This window comes from Lemur catta, chromosome 5 (genome assembly GCF_020740605.2).
Source record: "Lemur catta isolate mLemCat1 chromosome 5, mLemCat1.pri, whole genome shotgun sequence".
Classification (NCBI taxonomy): Eukaryota; Metazoa; Chordata; class Mammalia; order Primates; family Lemuridae; genus Lemur; species Lemur catta.
Window position 1 is genome coordinate 91,284,401 of NC_059132.1, and position 17,371 is coordinate 91,301,771.

Sequence of the window (17,371 nt, forward strand, 5' to 3'; positions counted from 1 at the left end):
CATAGTTTAAGGTTTGAGTGTAAACAATCTATAAAACTGTCACATCAAATTGGTGAGAATTAGCTAACCATTATGTAGTTGGAGCAAAAAGATGCAACAACTAAAAATATATGGTGGTGTACCTCTCATTTAAGTAGAATATGGTTTGGCCTCAATGAACTTTTACTATAATCTAATCCTTGCTCCAATGACAACAGTGCTTTGTATGGGTAAGCAGCACCTGATAGTAGTATCTGAAGAAACTGAAAGTAGAGGTGCTGGGAAAAGAAAATGAGTAGAAAGAAAGGACTAAAGGATTAACACCTAAGCTCCAGTGTCCACCCTCTTCACCACTGCATTCTCTTGCTTGTTCTAACACATTACTGTTTTCTCAAGATTTAGTGTTTAGAGGACCTCATATGAGAAGACTGAAACTGATTAAAATGATTACTATATGAAAAATGCAAAACCTAAATGTGTGTTTTTATTGAAAATGCCAAAATTCCCTTTGGTTTGATATTTGCCTTGGTATTATTAGCCACTTACAAATCTTGTGAAATAAATCAGTCAAGTCTTTGATATCTTTGACTTATGTTCAGGCCAGACAAAGTAAGCCTTATGCTATTCATGTTCCATTAAAATGTATAATAATATAGAAATAAGAACTTAAAACAATGAGATTTTAGGATTTTGTTTCCTTTTAAAAGGAATTCTATTATTATGATGATTAAATGTGAACTTTTAAAAAGAATTTTAAAATTAAGCTCTTTAAACATTAAATATATGTAATTTCTGTAATATAGTTTGATATTTTGAGAACAAAATTAAAAAAAATAAGCAACAAAGACAGAAAAATTAAACTCAAGATTTATAGATATAATATTCTGATCTCAGAACAAAACGAAGTCCTATAAGGAAAATATATAAACTCTTATTTTTTCTTTTGCATAATAAATTAGGTCAAAATTTGTTATTCTCAGAAGCCAGATGGCTTTCCATAAATTTTGTAGTCTTGTGGTTGGACGATTAGGACCTACGAATTAAAATAATAAAGTAACCTATTTTGATTTTCACTGTTCTTCCTCTAAATGTATAAAAACTCCCTCAATCCAATGAGTCTCTGTTAACTAATACATAATATATAATCTTATGGTCACTTTAAACTGTGATACATAGTTACTAAGCTGTAATTAGAATATATAGTTTTTATAATGTCCAAAGTTTCCTAAGTATTTCAAAGTTATGTGTACCTCCTTCTCCCCACCTACCACCAGGTCCTATGAAAAGCCTGAAATATGTGAAGAGAAATGTGATCAGCTTCTTACTTCTTGGCCTGCATTTCTTCTGTCAGCTTGCTGTTTTATTTTATTTTTTAAGTTTGTATAAATTTATGACAACTTTGGCCCATGACCACTCCAGATTTTTACATGAAATCACAGATAAGCAACATCTTCCTTCAAAGAAATCTTAATTTTTCCTCATCTCAACATATTCCCAATTGTTTTAGACTGTTGATATGAATGAGCTATTTAAATGTGTCACTCTGATCCTTGGTCATTGACTTTCTGAAAAATGTTCTGTCTCCCAATATGTTTTCATATCTGATTTCTATTTTAAGGTATCAACCAAAAATTCCATGTTAACACCCTCTTGTTATTGTAATATATTTGGAGGGGGAAAGAAAGAAGAAATGTAGATAACTTACAGTCAAACTTTCCTATGGCTAGCAAGCTAGTTGGCGTAGTCTGCTTGCTAGATAACATTCCTTCCCCAGTAATATTCTTAGCATTAAATATGTTTAATTTAAAGGTGGATTTTATTTTAGAAACATGAATGTTTTCTGTATATTGACATAACTCTATGACCATTGCATCTCCAACAAATATGCACTCAGGAATTAGGTTTTTCCAGGTATGAGTTATTCTCTAAAGTATTTAAACAGTACTCAGTAAAATTGGCTCTCCAATCAGTGTATGGACATGTGCCAAGTTGGACTGTGGGGTTCAGAACAGGAAAAGAAACATTTCACAGCAACTGTAGAAAAGCATGATACCCCTTTATATAGAGCTTTATGCAGAGGTGTTGTCTTTCATTCTCTGTTCCGCTACCCATTTCTGTTTCTCACCAATACTTACTGTGCTCTGTGGCAGTCACTGCCTTGAACATTTCCTTCTACAAAGACTATAAGTAAATAAATGTGCACATGTGCATTTGATATTTGTTGTAGCTACTCCTCTCCTTAAATGGGTATCAAATTTTTGCTCAGATTTCAGGCAATTTCCCACTCTAATATATGTGGCAAGAAAGATAATTTTGTTCATGTGAGAACAGTCTCAACATTTATTTCAAAAGAAATACTTTTAATTAATTATCAGCATCACACTAATTATGTATTTACAGGTTCTTTTAAAAGATGAGAAAATTAGGCAACCATGGACCCAGTGCTAGATTGTAATGTAAAGACTCAACTGGAGCTAGGGTGGGGAGATTATTCTGGGCAGAAAAACAGAAAGTACAAAGGTACTTTTGTATACTAGTAGGAAATATCCACTAGAAATACAATGTACCAAAGGAGAATGGAGGCTTGCTTGGGTAATATTCTTGAGTAGACAATAGAGGATAAGATATATTAAATTTGTAGAAGGGTTGGCCTTAATAAAAGTACAGACAGTCTTGCCATTGTAAGAGGCAGAGAAGTAGAGTGGACGGACTTAGACCCTGGGAAGTAGAAGACTGTGGTTGTGGGAGATTGTAAAAGTCTTTCTCTGAACTGATTTTATTTTTACCTTGAAATGAAAAAATGGACTCAGCTGAGAGTGAGGAAGGGAGAGGAACTGTTGGAAAATTGTATCACAGTTACACAGAAAGAAGAGTGATTTAACCAGAGAAATACAATATGATTGCTAATTATCACTAAGAATCCCCTTGTGTTTTACAATCAAAATGAGACCAGTTAATATGGTTGCTGAACATTATTGGTGGAGCCTTGAGATAAAGTTATTTCATCAATATGACCCAGAGTTCACTGAGAAAATAGTGCTTTAATATTTATTCATTACCACTTTTCTTATTATTAGTACATCTAAACAAATTTTCATTGATTACATGTCATTGCTGATCAGAGCAATCAATCAGAGTAATTAGAGAAATTGATAATCCTTTAATCTGACAAACAGCCAAATCTAATTAATGGGCTAATCTGTAACTGTATTTTGTGTAACTTTCACAAATCAGATAGGTAAATTTCTCATGAAACCAGACTATTTTGCAGTTGTTCTAAATGTGATTGAGGGCTGCTTTTGCATTCTCTCCCTACTTAAAAACTGCAAAATTATAGGCTTTCCACAGCTGATTTCCAGATTACCCAATTATCTTCTCAATATTGACTGTTAGTATTTCAAGTTTTACTGAAGGCAGCATTCTTTAACGACCTTCAGACTCCTAAGTGTTGCTTTTTATATACACAGAATTAAACAGTGATAACATGGAGGAAGAATCTAACATTTCTTGTGCTGGAAAAAAAAGGGTGAAGAGTTTGTTAAACTTTTCTTTAAGACTTTGCCAATAATATGAATTTACTGCATGAATTAGATATTTTGTGGCTAGGTTTTACTTTTTTCTGAATGAATGATTATTTCTTTTTGTTTGTTTGTTTCATTCAAGGAGAGACAGACTGGTTTCATTTGAAAAGTATGTCCTGTCTTTCCCTTATTCCAACCTGTAAAAATGGAATTTGTCAACATGTCAATGGACTATCAAAATGGATCTCTTAATAATTATGTCGTCTTCCTTCTATATTTTATTTTTTAAGTAAGGACAATTGTCTTTGTAAACCTATATAGAGTAATTTAATTATATAACCTTTTCAATGTTTAAGGTAAATATTTATAATTCATTTGAAAAAGATTTATTGTGAACTTTAATGTGTGCCATGTGAGGTGTGGTAGGTGGAGCATATAAAAACAAATAGACTATTCTGAAAGGAAAGGACATAGAATAATAATAACGTGTCATAGCGGTTAACAGAAGAAAAATTATGAGAATTCAGGAGAGAACAGTCTTATTTTCATATTTTCAGGGTAGGATTCTTAAGGGAGTATTTGAACCTTGCTTTGAAGCGTACACAGCGTACAAGCAGGAGTCATATATGAGAGGATGAAATGAGGAACAAAGTTAGATACTTGGTTGAGAGCAACTCCTAGATCGGGAGTTACTACATTGTTTATTTAAAATAAAAGTCAACAAATGTATATTGGAAAGAAAATAATAACATGATTTAAGCTATTTTACATCTGGGTGTTAGACAGATTCATGGAAAAGTTGGAAGACTGGGAAAACAGTAAAGTGACATTACAAAACCTGGGTATGATTACTTGTAATAGAAATTGTCATAATCAAGAAGAAGAATAGAGTTCAGTAATATTGGGGATGTAAACTACAGATAGTCATGGAGAAAAATTGAATTATTTTAAAAACTTTAATCCCAGATGACTGGGAGGATATTAATACCATTAAAATATAAACAAATGAGTAGAAAGACCAGTTTAAGAAAAGAGGATAATTTCAATTTTGGATGTGAGTTTGAAGGCCTGTCAATGGAAACTTTGATTAGGCTTCTGTAAAATGATCACTTTGACTGTAAGAAGTTGCAATTATAGATTTAGTCATAGAGATTATTCATACATAGGTAGGGTTAAAGCACTGAGGTTGGATAAGATAGCTAATACAAAAAGTTCAAAGAAGTTAATACAAAAATAGCAAAGAAGAGATGGGAGCACAATGCTGTAGGGAAAAAACATTAAAGAATGAAAAAAAGTACATATAAGTCATTTTAAATTTATAAATCCATATATTTTCCTCATAATTTTAGATATCCATGGAACTCCAAATTATACCTCTTTCATTTGTGCTTTTAAATTGAAAATTTCAAAGTCAATATATTCTGGTAAGAGGTTGCTTTACAAGAACATTGACACCTTTTTATTAAGTAAAATGTCAAAGTAATTATAGAAAACTACTAGATTGTACTCATCACAATTTTCCGCAAATAAGAAAATGTTTTATGACAAGTATATTTGCCACAACATAAGTATAACATCTAGTTATGTGTTATTCCAAAATACTTGGTTGCTATATACTAACCTATATGTAATAAGCACTCAAAAGTATTTGTCAAGTTAATTAACTTATGAAGAAATACAGGCAGGTATAGAAATTTATTGAAAAGTCAAGTATTGAAATTAAACACAGAATGTGAATTAATATTATAATTTCTACTCACTAGGACCATGATCATATTATTATGATACTGAAATTGATACTGAATTTGCCCCAAGGTAATATAATTTCTACTGAGAAAATAAGCAATAATAGTTATGCAGTTATTAATGTAAAATTCTCCCTACCATTAAAGATTATAACCTTAAAAAGAGATTGTCAAATATCTGTTTTAGTAATAAAAGGTCAGCTTCAAACATATGAAAAACTAGTAGATACTTGGTTTGCTTTTAAAGTATAGGGCTTAGAAAGCCTTTATTGATCTCTGTAGCTGAAAATGCCATTGCATGTTTAACAGCCATGATGGAAGTCCTTTATGATATTCATTCCACAACGGACACCCGCAGGCCATATTTCTTCTCCTTGTAAAAAAACATTTACTTTTATCATGAGCTTGTCATTCTAATGTATTAAAATGGAAGAAGTGAATGGTTTGGAAATAATGAACTCTCTTGTAAATACAATGGGTCTTGATAGTTATACCTATTTTGTTATTAAAATATTTTTAACACCAAATATTGATTCTAAAATATTGTAATATAAGAAAAGCAAAAGAAGGGAAATCTGAATTTGGAGGTAGTAAATTTTTCTCATGCTCATTGATGAGACCATTCATCCTTCCTAGGTTACAACCTAGTTTATACAATGCACTTAACTGTCTCTTTGTTTCAGAATTAGCACTATTATGTAGAGTATTGCTTCTATGAGCTTGAATACAGGAAGAAATGGAATGAAAATAGCTACTTGAAAGAATGATCCTGATAATCCAGAAGGGTAACAACTCTATCTGTGTGTTCTTGACCTAGGTATAGTTTATTTTTAACAAATAGATAATTAGGAAGAAACATACAGCAATAAGGAGAAGGAGCATAGCTGAACCAACCAGATGGGCCAAATGAGCCTGATAATTAAACATTTGACAAATATTGCCCTCTATTTACCCATTCATCCTGGCATGATTCTGAAGAACAGGTCATATGCCTGACATCGTAAACTTCGGTAAATTTATATTGCATAAAATGAAGCAAATACATTTGAAGGTACAGATAGCCAATAAGGTATTTATTTCTTGAAGAAGCGATATTCAAATTTGAAGACTTTCAATGACACAATTGTCAATATTTCTGTTTAATTCAAATTTTACATTATTGTAGTTTTAGGAAGACCAATATAGTGAGTTTTAAAACTAATGACTAATTTCCTCTGATGTATACATATAGAGTTTTGAAAAAAAGAATTGTTAGGTATAGTAACATTTCAAAGACAAAAATCTCCTTTTCAACCTATCTTGAGATTTAATCATCCAAACTTGAGTAGTGGGAAGAAAATTTTTAAAGAAATCAATGAATTGAAATTATCTTGTAGTGCAATTAGTTCACTCTGATAACAAGAGTTTAAATAGCACAATGTTCCCTGAGGATCCAATTGTTCTTGGAATGAATTTTATTTAACCACACAATTACATCTTCATTCTTTCAGGCAGTGACTTCAAGAAGACAGTGCTATGGATTTATTAGGTGCCTTGAAGTCAAAATAGTGGCAATCATTGTGTGGGGGGGTGCACATATGCATGTGTACCTGTGTGTGCTTTCTATACAGGAAAGCCAAACTAATGATATCCTGGCCTTTGGACATTGGTTCAAGATAAAAAACAATTTAGAATAGGAACACAAAAATATGATAGATATTGAGGTCTTTTGATAATGGAAATACAAATAAAGCTTATTATCTAAACCATGGGAATAAATAAAGTACCTGCTATAATAAATGCACTTTTAAAGGATACATACATATATTTAAATATAAATAATAGCAATCATTCAAAGTTCGATGTTCCTTCTAAGTGGCCTGTCTCATAGCCACTAATGAGAAAGTACTTAAATGCAGATAATTTCAACCTATCCACAGAGCCATAGCTGATTACAGTAGGAATGACCCCAGGTTAAAAGAAAAAAATATATGTATACATATATGTATAGTTGGGATTCTGATCTATGGGGATTCAATGGAACAAAATAAATCAGAATATTCCTGGAAACAGGGAAAAACTCAGACTCTTAGCAGAAAGATCTGCTCCAAAATAATGAGGAGAGAAAAACTGTGTACTCTTCATGAAGATTCATGGAAGAAAACAGTTTAGGGAGTAGAAATTCATGTAGAGAATTCCCATGCTGTTTTATTTATTCTTAATTAGTCATTCATCTTTTCTGTTCCCATATCCTCACTGGAGAAGAAGGGGTTCCCTAACGTCATACTGAAAATTCACTAGGTATAATTTTTTTTTTCTAGCATTTGGAAACTTTACAATTCCTCCTTGGAAAATTTTCCTCGCCTGCAAGTTATTTGACTTTACTAAAATATATTTTTTCCTTATTTTATTGGATTTCTGCTGGACTGAATTCCTTTTCTACTCTGCTTGTACCTCATTTATCTATCATAAGCATGACACTCTTGCTAACCCTTAGTACAATCATTCTCACCGTTTCTATGAGACACATTTTACAAATCCACAACCCTTTATCAATTGTACAGAATTCCTTTGTTCCAATATTCAAATAGGTTTGCTTTAGTAGAGAACATTGAAAAAATCTATTGGAATATAACAACAATTAAATATCAATAATTGTTAGGTGCCCAGCTCTAGAATCAGACTTGTTTTTCATTTGGAATCCATGTTCTATTACTTTCTACTTCTGTGAACTTTGGGAAGTTAATTTTAGTTTCTTCACATATAAAATGGATGTAATAATAGGACTTACTTCAAGAGGGTATTGTAAATATTCAATGTGTTATAAATAGAAAGAATTTAGAACAGCCTCTGGCATATTGTGAACACTCAATGACTGCTGTGTTTACTATTATTGCTACTACTGCTGCTACTGCTACTACTATTACTCTAAATAGTTTCAGTCTCGCAAAATAAACACCGCATAGCATTTATTTTACAACACTGTGCGCTAACTTCTTGACATATTGTTTAAGTCCTATGGTAAGCATTATCATTTCTTTCCACAATTCTTTTATCCTTCTCAAAAGCTCTTGCTTTAGTTTCCCTGTGGCTGGAGTAGACTTTCATTCCTGTCCTACAGATGATGTGCTTTGCCAGTAAAATTTAAGTATATGTGATTTAAACAAAAAGTTTAAATGTGCTTTTGAGATTTTGCTTTCTTTGTTAGTTTCATTATTTGCAGTTCTCTCCTCTGTCAGACAAATAGCACGCTCTGTTTAACTCCTAGTTCCAGAATGAGTAGACACAGGAATAAAACTGAAACCAGCCTGTAGCTAGCCATGAGCCAAGACCAATCGAGTCAGGGTAACTCACAATTCATAGAACTTTGAGCAAGAAATACAATGGTTTGTTTTATAAAATGCTAAAATTTTGGAAGTTTTCTATTGTCTCAGTACTATCTAACTAATGCATAAATTTACTTCTTCTTCTTCTTTTTTTTTTTTTTTTGAGACAGAGTCTCACTCTGTTGCCTGGGCTAGAGTGAGTGCCGTGGCATCAGCCTAGCTCACAGCAACCTCAAACTCCTGTGCTTAAACGATCCTACTGCCTCAGCCTCCCAGGTAGCTGGGACTACAGGCATGCGCCACCATGCCCAGCTAATTTTTTCTATATATATTTTAGTTGGCCAGATAATTTCTTTCTATTTTTAGTAGAGATGGGGTCTCACTCTTGCTCAGGCTGGTCTCGAACTCCTGAGCTCAAGCAATCCACCCGCCTCGGCCTTCCAGAGTGCTAGGATTACAGGCGTGAGCCACCGCGCCCGGCCTTAAGGTAATTTCTTTTTTCCTTTTTATATTTTTATAGTATGCCCTCTTCCCTAGACATAACCATGTTCCACATTTATACTAGCAGTTCACAAATAACATAAATTTCTCTTTTCTAGACATTTTCACTGAACTCTAGTCCTATACATTCTAGTGCATTCTTAACATAAATATTCCTTCACAAAGCAATGCAATTAGATGCCTTTTGCTGAATGAGACAGATGCATCTGAGAAGGTCAATGACAGGTTGAAGGTGATTAAGCACCAATTTAAGGCAAAGTCTGAAAGACAGAGGACCTCTTTTATAGCATGTAAAAACTTCTCTTATCTGTTGGAGCCAGAAGACAGAAAAAGCTGAGGATCAGGCCCATAACATAATTATAAGGATATCAGGGATCCACAGAATGTTGAGTTTTCAATCCTAGAAAATCTGCTGTGCTAAGTCAAGCACCTAGTTGGGAAGGACTAGTACCCTTTCACTTGAAATGGGAATATCCACATCAACACACTCAAGAACCATGAAACTCCAGATTCCCCAAAACCATTTGAGCATGAAGCATTCCACTGTTTCCTCTTAAAGGCTAGCAATCTCCTCCTGCCAACCCCACCCCTTCCTTGAAGGCTATGTGGAGCCGATGGCTTACAAAATAACATCAACCTTCAGAATCTAAACATACTTTCCACTCGGGCTGCCAAACCAAAACTAGACTAAAATCACAAACTAATCCATCCTGGGAAGTGCTGAGTTGGCTTGTTGAAGACAGTTACCATATAACAAAGAAGCTGAGGACCTATCAATTATTTTACAGAAGGAAACATGATAGTATGTATGAGATTGAATTCTGAGGGTACAGAATCAAAGGGAAAGAGATATAAACTTGGAAAGGAGATAGCTTATCCATATGGGAACATGCTCATCTGAGAGAAAATTTAACACCCTGGAAAGGTACTCGTGATACAATATTAATGTATTGCCAAGTGGGATTTTGGAAACTTGAAAAATGTGGTAGCTTACACAAATTGAATTAGAACTGGAAGAATCACCATAGTTAACCATGGGAATAAGGACTAAAAGGCTCAGGGAAATGAGAATGAGAGAAAAGATATGTTATGTAGGGCTGGACAATCGACCTGGTGACTACATCTATGGGAGGATTCAGATGACATTCCCTTTACCATAGTGATAAGAAATGTGTCATTGAGAAAGGTTTTAGACTAGGGAGATAAGCAGGAAATGCTGTTACAGAATTGTGTTCCCTGTTACCAATGCAGATAAAATAATAGAGGCCAATATCAGCCCTTAATTATGAGAATAAAGAAGAACATATTTATTTTAATAAATGGCAAGTTTGGATTGGTAGCCCAGGGTGTTTGACTTTCGGAGAGTTAGGCAGATACTTAAAAAATATATATTGTTACAAGATAAATGGGCAACCAATATCTCCTAAATCTGTTAAATTCAAGGAAATAGAGAATTATCAGGTACCTAGTACAATAAAAAGTCATGACTATGTGTTTGTTGTCTGGAACTGAGTCCATGTTTTAGCCCTTGACCCTTCTAAAGAAGACTAGTTTCATCTGAGGACCCTCATTTACCTCATTGGACTTGATTTAGGTGATGACATCTGGACTTCAAATCTGAGCCAGATGCCATAATAGGACGAGGCTTTGTGGGAGGGAGGGCTGTCCTAAAGTGACTGCTTTTTAATGTCAGAAAAGAATTGTATTGTATATTTTGTCCATTTTTATAGTTGCTTATGGTAAAAATAAGGAACAGAAACTGTGACTGGTGGGACAGTAGCAAAAAAATTAATATCAAAGTTCTGTATCTGATTTCTCCTGAGAGTGGAAACAAAGAAGTGGGTGGAGAAGCAACAATTGAAAAAATGATGGCTGAAAATATCCCAAATGTGGTGATTGGAAAATATCGTGAAAGGACAGATTCAGCATTTCTCCTTCTCTACAATGACCCTGAATTTAAAGGAGGAGACCTGTCAAAGATGCACATCCAGTCTCCTTTGCAGTTCTGCTATGCTTAAGTCCTGAAACTAATTTTCAACCTAGTCATCCCTACTGCTGCAGAAGCTGAGGGGTTCTTTAAATGTTTCCCCAAGAGGCCTTCTGGTTTTTATAGCAACTGTAAAATTGATTTAAATATTAATAATAATAACAAGAGGCTCAGATCATCCAACTTTCTGTAAGGCTTTTAAATTTATTAACAAAAGTTATTCAAGTCTAAAATCCTTAAATTACACTTGAACTATATGTTCAAGTGTTATAGCTACTGAAAAACTAAATGTTTCACTTTCACCTCTAACTAGTTGCAATCCACCACAGATTATCATGTTTCTGCTTTTGATACCACAGCGCCACCCACCAGAGGTTATCCCCACCCTAACTTACACCAGCAACAGAGTTCTTTACTCTTTCTGACTAGTAAGCAATCAACTTCCAAAATAATTAATAGTATACTTTTTATATTTATTCTGTATTCACTCAAATGTTCCTTCTGAAAGAAAGCAATGAGAAAAGGACTTGGCTCTAGCTAGGAAATCTGTAGCATGATCCCACAAAGAAGGATTTAAGGAACAGGTAGACTGGGAAAAGGAAGACGGAGGGTCAAACTAAAAGTCAATCATTGAAGTCATTGCTATAGGAACTGTTACCATTACTACTGCTGATTCATTATTATCCTTAGAATATGTATCAAATGCAAACCACAATTGTTGACCTATCGCAGAAAATTCTGGATCATTTATTGCTTCCATCTCTCATTGTTTGAGGGTTGCTCTCCTGGTGTGCTCCCTGCATTTCCTGGCTGTCCTTGGCAGGAAGGTTAGACTCATACTATGCTGGAGTCAGCTCTGAGTCAGAAAGCAGAACTTATGGTTCATGCAAACTTGAAATGGAAAGCCAGTACCATGAGGCGAATCTGATCTCTCCAGGAACTGACCACAGCAGCTGAAACTGAAATTAATTGTGGGCTGAAAGGCGGTAACAATGGTCACAAAAATCATCTGCTACAGCTCACTTTTAATATTCTAAGGATTTTTTTTTTTTTTACCTCACCAGTTTCCTAATATCTCCTTTTCCATTCTCTGTCTTTCTGGGTTAATGCCTTTTTGATTCCTTTAATTTTATATGACTGGGAATCCTGGAGTGAGTAGAGTTTGTTTAACAAGAGATATCAAACAAGCATATTTTATTGGGAAAAAAAAAAGCTCCTAGGGCAAAATATTAATGTTTTTACACAATTATAAAATAACACTATGTTCAAATGCAGTTAATTATCAAAGACCAATATTTACAGATTCTATTGCCTAAAAAAAATCAAATGGCACATGAATCTTGCTCACACACACAACATACATTACCACTCAGAATTGAAATACACAGAAAATAATTCAGATCTTTCACTGGTGTGCTTTTCTATCTGCAAACACAGTGTCATTTTATAAAAATATATGTAAACTCAAAATAAAGCCCAACCAAATATATATGAAATTTTTAATGATTATTATAATTTTGTCTTTTATAAAGAATATTTTATAGATATTATATGAAGGCAAAATATTTTAGGATAAGCTATGTTATTTTTACCTAAAATCACTAATGATCTAGTTCATAGCACTGTAAGAATAACATTTTTCAGAAATATAAAAAATATTTCTACTATTTGTATAGTTAAATTCATGGAAAGTATTTGCCATATTCATTTATTCATATATGTTTGACACTGTACATAGTGTTAAATATCTACTGGGAATATATTTCTTTAAATTTTTCTTTAAACAGAGAAATTGCCTCAAGGGGAAAATGCCAAACTTTATCTCTTCAAGTGATAAATAATTTTATGACAATAGTTATTAATTTTTTAAAAGCATCAGTTTTAACTAAAGACCTATCAAATAGAAAATTTCAATAAAATATTTACTGCTATTTTTGTTTCTAACTGCCATAAAGCTCCAATAATATTTAGTAAAACAAAAGAGCTATGTTGCTAACAAAACAATGAAAAATTTTACTGAACTGTCTTGTTAAATATCTTGGGCTTGACACATTGTTGGTTAGGCTGACAGTTTACATAAAATTATAGCACATACTTACTTGTCTGGTATTACATATCATCAAAAAAGTGAATGTTATACCTAAAGATAAGACCTGAAACCATAACAATTCTGTAAGAAAACATAGTGAAAACTAATCTAGATATTGGCCTAGGCAAAGAATTTATGATTAAGACACCAAAGGCAAATACAGCAACAACAAAAATAAATAAATGGGACTTAATTAAATTAAAAAGTTTCTCCACAGCAAAAGAAATAAGCTTACTGAATGGGAGGAAATATCTGGAAACTATGCATCTGACAAAAGGCTAATATCCAAAATCTTCAAAGCACTTAAACAAAGCAGCAAGAGAAAACAAACCTCATGAAAAAAGTAGGCAAAAGACATGAACAGAATTTTTTCAAAAGAAGATGTACAAATGGCCAACAAACATATGAAAAAGATGCTCAGTATCACTAATCATCAGGGAAATGCGCATTAAAACCACAGTGAGATACCACTTTACCTCTATCAGAATAGCCATTGTTAAAAAATCAAAGAACAATTTGGCATGGATACAGTGAAAAAGAAATGCTTGTACACGATTGGTTGGGGATCGATGCTGTAATATTTTGGAATAAAAATTATTAAAATAAATAAATATGAGAAAAAAGTATGAAGAGGAAAAAATTCATGCTGAACTAAATGTTGTTTGGAGAGAAATACATTAAGTATCACACTATCATTCCCTGTATATGTTGAAGATGTTAATTGTGAAAACACATATCATATATTCTTATTGTGCTAAGGATTTCAAAATAGTAGACAGTTATATCAGAAATAAAAGTGTCCATTTGACTCCCTTACCTACCCTTGTTATAGGTTGTGTTACCCAGGTAGTAAACTGGGAGATGGAGAATAGCATGTGGAAGTTTATTAGGGAATATTCTTGGGGTAAAAAAAAATCTGTGGAGGAGAAGGGAAGTACAGTAAATTTTTAAAATTTTATGTTGCCTTGGTATTTATTTTGAATATAAGTTTACCTTTCTCATACCAGAAGAAGGACTCAGTCACTCTAGCACACAGTTTCTAGTTCTACACCACACCCAGATGGCTCAAGCCTGTGGCCAGAGATAGAACTTAGAGGCATCTCTCTCTGGCCTGGCCAACTGGACTCTTCACTTTTTCCTCCACTTCTGCTTCCTTAAAAAAGGACCATTCAGGCATTTAACCATGAACTTAATGTGACTCACATCCTATTCTCTTATATAAAGTGCTAGCTGCCATGCACTTCTCTCTCTCTCTGCCTGACTCTTCATTCCTGCCTCGTGTGACCTAAAGATAAAGGACTGCCCTTCAAACCCATTATTTCCTCCTTGCTCAGGGTCTGTAAGTAACAATGTGCACTTGTTTATTATTATGATAGTGTACTGAATTTTTCCCTTCCATCCGAAAAACTAGGTGTTGCCCCAGACTGGGTTTTCCCTGGGACTCCCAGCTCCCAGCTCCAGAGCAATGCTCAGGCAGGCATAAACTGGACATGGGACAGACAAGAGCCACATGAGAATCTGCAGGTATAAACAAGTTTCCCAAGTGAGGGACTGCTTGGTCATGGGTCAGACAATTTGGCATTAGGCTACCTGCTAGGTAAAAGAAGCATCTTGTGAAAGACACACTGCATCCAGCTCTCCTTCATTTTCTGTTAGGGCAAGGTTACTAACTGCTCTGGTATTGGAACCCCAATATAGCTGTGAGCTCTCAAAACAGGCAGGAGGCAGGATTAGGCAATGGGAGAAGTTAGGTTGTGATTCAGTCTCAACAAAAACCTCAGCCAGTTTCAAGAGGACCGCTGAATCTGGGATGGCTCATTCAGAGTAGCCCTGAACTGATGAGAGGAAGCTGAACACTTGCACCCCCACCTAAAGCAGCCAGTGGTTGTGGGCTGCCTCAGAAAGACAATAAGCACAAAACTATTTGCTTTGGGTGAGGGCTGACAACTGAGAGCTGTCTGTTAGGAGTGCTCCAGGGAACTGGAGGGGGTTGAAAGTAAGTATCTTATGCTTAAAGGGGAATCTGGGTAGTGCATCACACAATCCACCACAGTTTATCTCTTTTGCTGTGCTGAAATGTTTCTTCATTTGAGTTTTGAGAGAAACACCTCCAAGATTCTGGCACGCTTATTTTCCTGAGGGAAACATAAAATAGGAAGGCTAGTGGGACAAATTGCATCTCCTACTATTGTAGCTGGGCTATGAACAGTAACTAGCATCATCTCTTATTATCTTCCTTCATATTATCTATTCCAGATTCCTGCCAAACACAAAAAGCAACTGTGCTCTTAATAGTATCGATGGCCAAACTGGTGGTATGATCCAGATGCTCATTCATCAGTGGAAGAATATAATATTTGTAGGATGTACAGCTGGGCCTGGTCTTTTTGGATGATGTTAAGATAGAAGGTGGAAGAAACAACATAGCTCTGGGCAAGATTATAAATGAATACTGAGGTCTGTTCCAAGTAAATACAAACTGTTTCAGATCAGTTTTTCTGATAAAAATGGGAAAGAACCAATTTTCCAGATAAATGGCTGCATATCATGTACCAGAGGCCATGTTAATTTTCTCTAGCAAATACATCACATCTGGCAGAACAGCTGCAGTTGGGGCTATTACCTGGTTGAGTTTATAGTTATCTACTGTCATCATTCAGTTTCCATCTGTTTTTTTTTTTCTGGAGCCAGATGGGTAAATTAAACAGAGATATGATAGAACCATGGATCCTTTAGGTCTTTAAGAGTTGTACTAATTTCCATGAAATCTCCTGAGATTCAATATTGTTTTTTATTTATTTTATAGGTTGATGACTGGTAAATTTTTAATATCTACATTTATTTATTTTGTTTTGTGAGGTTTCAAATTGGAGGTCAGGCATATTTTTACAACAATGGCAGCATTTACTCCCTGGCCCTACTCTCTTGGGTGATACAGTGAGGACAGGTATATTCTGCACATTTGCAGGAGAGGGACCTTGAAATTATGTATATCAGAGCTTATATAGGAACTCCTGTACAGTCCCCTTCTCCCAGCATCCTTCTCCCCACTCAGAGAGAGAAAAATTATCTTCTTAATGTAAACAAATTATGTCTTCAAAGAGAAGGGGGAAGTCCCTAGTTTTTATAGCCTTTTGGAATATAAATAAATGTTTCAGAATTTTATTACCTTTAAAATGTAAGAATATGACTACAGCTATAACACCCTTAGATGTGAAGAGTACATAATTCTGGGTAAAAGGCGCATTCTCTATCTTTATGACATATCAATTTTATTTTAGCAGAAAGTCCTGATAATGCAGAAACATAAAGATATCTTTCTCACAGGAGGTGGGAGTTTTAGAGTCTTGCACTTGAGCTTCATCGTGATAGCTCTTCTTCTGCAAGCCAAGAAACAAATAGAGGATTCTTCAAATTACCTAGTGTGTATCTTCAAATTACACATTTGAGACTCGAGAAATAACCACCTGGTGGGTTTGTGGATCCAGTGTACCCACTGTGAACCTAGCCTACACCATATGCCCAAATATGCACATATCCCTCCTGCGCCCCATTCCAAAAGGGGCTCACCGTTATACTGTAGTGTGCTATATATCAATGTTAACTTGAAACCTATGTCTAATAGTACCCAAAATTTATGTCCCTTTGCTCTGTCATATATTTGCTTGTGTATATTGCTGTAGGTCCCTTTGAAGAAGAAACAATGGATCATTACTATGCACAGGAGTCATGGTATTATAGTTTTCCCTCCTGGAGACCCAGTTCTTAAGTTAGTGTGTTCTGGATATGAATACTAGCTCAAACTTGGAAATGAGCAAAGAATCATGACATTTTACTAAGCAATTGCCCTCAATTATCTGACTGTCTACCTTTAATTATATAAATTGAGCATTACCTTTGGTGACTGTCCAACTATTTTGCCCATAGGGAGGCCATATACTATTAAACATTTCCATAACATTCTTTAGGCCAGCCTCTCATATTGCCACTTCAACCTTGCCGCTCATTATGATCTGATGATTAAGGGTTGACAGCAATTGGGAGGCACCAGCTCTTAGTAAGGAGAAGTGGGAACCTACTGTAGGCTCAGACAGTTCAGAAAACTCTGGCAATGACTGATTTGGGGGCATACAAGCCCAAATATTCCTATGCCATATGTAATAACCCCATTCTGTCCCAACAGGGGACATGATCTTAGCATAACAAATCTATATAATTTGAGACAGTAACTTTCTCTGCATCTT

General features: G+C 34.6%; 1 pseudogene; it reads left to right on the top strand.

Moving 5' to 3' along the window:
- The window catches only part of LOC123638824, a 101,188-nt pseudogene that overhangs the window by 61,513 nt on the left and 22,304 nt on the right, over positions 1-17,371 (top strand).